Genomic DNA, 4,888 nt, shown 5'->3' with positions numbered 1-4,888 from the left:
TACAGGAGACCAGATAAACAAGGGCTCCAGGAGCCTCTGGGGTGGGGGAGAGGGAGGGGACAGGGTGCAATTAGAGCGCCGGGGAGGCTGGATTAATAGTGAAAGAGACAATGCCTGAAAACGTCCCTGAACTACTAAGAGACACAGTGTCATCTTCCTGTGGCAGAGTCACACGGATTACCGCAAATTCAGCAGCTGCAAACTCACAGAAAGGTATTCGCTCACAGTCTGGAGGCTGGAGACCCAAAATCAGGTGTCCAGAGGCTGGAGGGAGGGTCCTTTCTCGTCTCTTCCAGCTTCTGGGGGCTCGGGAATCCCTGACGTTCCCTCTGCCTGACGGATTCCTTCCCGGTCTGTCTCCTTCCTCTCTCACTTCACCCGAAAGCCCTGCCATCAACACGTGCGTGGCTTGGACATCCCTCAGCTGCAGAGCCAAGCCCTTCACCAAGATCCACTGGCCACGAGAGACGCGGGCCCACATCAGATGAGCTCTTTCCTACCAAGCGGCCTAAGGTACCGCCTGAAGGTGCAGGAGCCCCTGGAGGGGGGCTCCCGCCGTGGCTCAGCGGGATGGAACCTGACTGCCCTTGGGCTGCCCGGCCCTGCCCCCACCTCCCAACGGTACACAAGGTACCGGAGCATCGAGGCCTGAATGTTCCAGAAGAACCCCCCCAGCAGCGCCTGCCTGCGTGGGACAGGGTTTGATGTCCACTATCCGGGCAAGGCAAGCGGCGAGGCGCTCACCCACGCCGGGAGTCCTGGCTGCCCTGGAGGCCACGCCAGCTGGGCAGTGGGTGGGGGACGCGAGGGGCCCCTGTCTCTTCTGCCACTGAGCCTGGGAGAAGGATTCAGAGGAATCCGGGGTCTTTCTCGGGGGCTTCCTCTGAGGGTCCAACCCCCAACGACCCCTCCCCCCATAAAAGTTTCCTGGTTGCCCCTGAAGAAACCCTGGGGTCTCACCACGCAGCCTGGGCCACGTGGGGAGATGCCCGTCTGTGCCACACGGCACATCCCAGGAACCGCAGGCCGCTCCCTCTGGCACCGCAGAGCTGCTCTTGCCACAGAAAATTAAACCCCAATCTGCTCTCCACTTGGCGGGAAGCTTCTCTCACCTGTTGCCAGAAAGGACACACTGCCAGCTGAGCTCAGGGGTAGCTAAGGTGGGGCAGTGCCTCTTAGAAACAACGTCCCCAAGGGGGGAAGGGGCCCCACAAAGTTTCCCAACCAGGAGCTGGTGGCAGCTCTGCCTCCACCGGACAGGCACCCCGGACTGCACCAGCACCCTGGACACCAGTACCCACAGCCAGTTTTTGTTTTTTGTCTTTTTAGGGCTGCACCAGCCGCATATAGAGGTTCCCAGGCTGGGGGTCGAATCGGAGCTGCAGCTGTGGGCCTATACCACAGCCGCAGCAGCGCGGGATCCGAGCCACGTGTGTGAGCTACACCACAGTTCACGGCAACGCTGGAGCCTTAACCCACTGAGCAAGGCCAGGGATCGAACCCGCATCCTCATGAATACTAGTCTGGTTCTTAAGCCCCTGAGCCACAGCAAGAATGCCCAGAGCCCTTCCTAACAGTGAAAGTCTACACCGGGCCTGGAAATGATCAAAGTACAAACGATAGGAGACAGCGAAGGGGCGCTGTGGGCTTTACTCAGCTGGTAGCTTCTCAGGCCCTTGGCCGCGGGCACAGGGGGAGGGAGTCCTTGGCAGACAGGTTGGGGAGGAGCTCGAGAGACAAGCAGCAAGGCTGGCTTCAATGCCTGCCACACACAAGGCTCCAGCGGGGAGGATGCTCAGGAGCCCCAGCTCGGTCCCCTCACCCTCACTTCCGGCGGACCCTGTTTCCATTTCACAGACAGGAACCACTGAGGGCACAAATCCCACCTGCACCCGCCCCTGAGGAAGAGCCAAGCTGGAAGCGAGCGGGTCCACCCAGCCCCAAAGCCTGTGTTTCCATCAGGAGGACACGGCGCGCAGTCTCACCCGGGCCCACCAGGTTGAGTGTTTTCTCCTAGAAAAGGACTGGCTGCCTTCAGAACTGATTTCCTAACTGGGGACAGGCGCTTGCTGCGGTAGCGGCAGCGATGCTAAGCCGTCCCCGCAGGAACACGCGTTCTTCCTGAGAAGGCCGCCGTGCAGGCTTTCTTTTTAGTAGCTGTTCTGCAAAGTGAGACAGGAGAGCCTTGGAAAAGGTTGTTCTCCCTCTGCCTCCGAGTCTGTCTACCTTCACCAGGCGGAATTCGGGAGAAGGCAGAGGAGCCGCAGGGACTTCAGAAAACGTTGCAGCACATGGGTTTCTAGACAGTGAGGACACCAGATCAAGGGCCACATTTTTCTCTTGGACAAGATAGCAAGGAAATTCTTTTATTGCATCCGCTATTTTTTAAAAACATTTGTTTTACTTACAGTTTGGGTTCTCATGGCTGTCGCAGCTTCGTGTGTAACTCTAAGCAATTCCAACTCATTAAAGTTTTTATCAGACTATTCCATACTAAATCCCCCTAGACCCATGTCACCTGAAAAAGTATGCAGCTGTGATGGACACAGAATAAAAATGAATGAGCACATAAATAATAGCAGATCACATTTGTTGGATAGATTTAAAAAAAAAAAAAAAAAGGTAATGGCTTTTATCGTAGTGTTGAGAACATGCCAAGACCAACTCAGACAGCCAAAGTGACAAGGTCAGGAAATATCACGAGACACTCCAAGAGCCAGGACTCTCCTAAGAGCAGCGTCAGAATCGACAATGGGGCACAGCATAGGAACGGTTTCACGGAATCCGGGTCCCGTCTCACCAGGTGTTGAGTTGCACGTGTAGGCTGTCTCAGAGGCCACAGGCTTCCATGGGTGACAGCCAATAGAGAGGGGATTTTTGTCATGGAGAGTCTCCTGCAGGCCTTGGATTGCTAAGCCATCAAATACTGAGCCCACAAGGAACTGCCAGCAGCCTCCTGGAGCTGAGAACCGCTCCCGGCCACCAGCCATGGAGACAGACTCAGCTCTGCAACTGCAGGAAACTGGATTCGAATTTTGCCAACAGCCAAGGGAGCTGCGGAGGGCTCCAGAGAGGAAGGCAACTGGTGACACACGGATCGAGGCTTCGCCCCTGGCTTCTCCCTCATTTTCTTTTTAGGGCCACGCCCACGGCATATGGACATTCCCAGGCTACGGGTCAAATCAGAGCTGCCAGCCTACACCACAGCCACAGCAACGTGGGATCCAAGCCTCATCTTTGACCTACACCACAGCTCACAGCAACACCAATCCTTAACTCACTGAGCAAGGCCAGGGATCGAACCCACATCCTCACGGATGCTAGTTGGATTCGCTAAGCAGTCTTGACACTACTTTATTCCCTCTTTATTCCAAGAAATTTCAGAACATGCTGTTAAAAATTCCAAGTGGATAGGTTTTGTTTGTTTTCCTTTTGTTTCTTAATTTTTAGGGTTTTTTTTTTTTTTGCGATGTCATCAGATAATGAATGTAACTATTTGATATCTGCTTTTTGTAGTTTACGGAGCTTTCCTTCGTGACTTCGGTTTTTATAGATAGCCCACAGGTGTATTCTCTGTTGCACTGTGTGGAAATATATGTGATGTAAATATTTTATATCGCACATCTGTTTTTTAGCTCATGGTTTCGGACTTGTACAGACTTCAATGCCATTGTACTAGTGGATTAAAATTGCGTGCATTTGGCGGGCCGCTGATTTTATCAGTCGTCTCCCGGAAGGTTTTTGATGACGTCCTGCTTTTCATAGTCACGTGACTCTGGCGGCGTTGTTCGTTTGAACTTCGCTCTCACGCCCTTGCCCATCATCCCCCTTTCAGCCTTTCTGGATAACTTACTTTGGGTGTTTATTTTATAAGAGAAGATGATTAGAGTGTTTTCAAACCAAATTTGTTAGTCTTGCCTCCTGTTTTGGGTTTACTTCCAACATTTAAAAAAGCCTATTTAGGACCAAGGCTTTTGCTCGACATTGAGAATCAGCCAGAGTTGGTCATTTCCTCCAGCCCCCAAGCAACACAGAAATATCGCCAGCTCCCCCTTTTCCTCCACCCTGGGCTCCCCTGTCCTGTTGAAACTGTCTAACAATGTCAGTGTCCACATTTTTCGACATTAGACCCTTTTATCCTTAAGACTCTTTTAAAAGTCATTTTGTATCGGTTAATGTTCTGAGTTGCCAAAATAAGGAAACGGCAACAACTCTGGCTAATTTGAGCCAAAGCCAGGGGGTGGGGGGCAGCTCCGGAGGTGTTCGGGGGTGGGGGGCAGCTGGGGTTCCCCCCAGTTCCTGACTCTGCTTCTGGGCCTTCACACCCCCTCCAAGATCAAATCCCCTCCAGGAGTTCCTGAGCCCTGGCCAAATGACCCTCCCCAGCTGGCGGTCCAGAACCTTTGTATCTTGTCTGGATTCTGTCCTGGATAATTTCTCCCGTCGAGCAGTCAGAATGGGCCCAGCTCTTAGCTGCCTTCTTAGCTGCCCTCCCTCTGTAATTACCCCCGAGTGGGGTGCAGACGTCTCCGTGTAGACGGTCAGGGGGAGGGATAAAGGGACAGAAGCCTGTGGGGTGCTGCAGAGGGTGGGCCAGGCATGGGCAGGTCCCTGAGACCCCCAATAGAAGCCTGAAGGGCCGCTGGACCCAGCTTTGGGGGGGCCGTGCTCAGTGCTCTACCTTGGGGCGGGGGGTGCTGCACAGAGAGCTCTTCCTGCCTCCTCTGTGGGTCAGAGGCGGGTGCAAATGGGGACTCAGCCCAGGGCCTTCCCCGCCTTTAGTGCTCAGCATCCAGCCCTGCTTGCTACCAGCCTGCCCGTGTACTGTTCGCTATCCCAGCTGTCTCACCGGCCTAGCTGTCTGCCCTCCCAAGGGGTCTGTCTGGCT

Source organism: Phacochoerus africanus, chromosome 11 (genome assembly GCF_016906955.1).
Source record: "Phacochoerus africanus isolate WHEZ1 chromosome 11, ROS_Pafr_v1, whole genome shotgun sequence".
NCBI classification, from domain to species: Eukaryota; Metazoa; Chordata; class Mammalia; order Artiodactyla; family Suidae; genus Phacochoerus; species Phacochoerus africanus.
Note: the sequence above shows the minus strand (reverse complement) of the source record.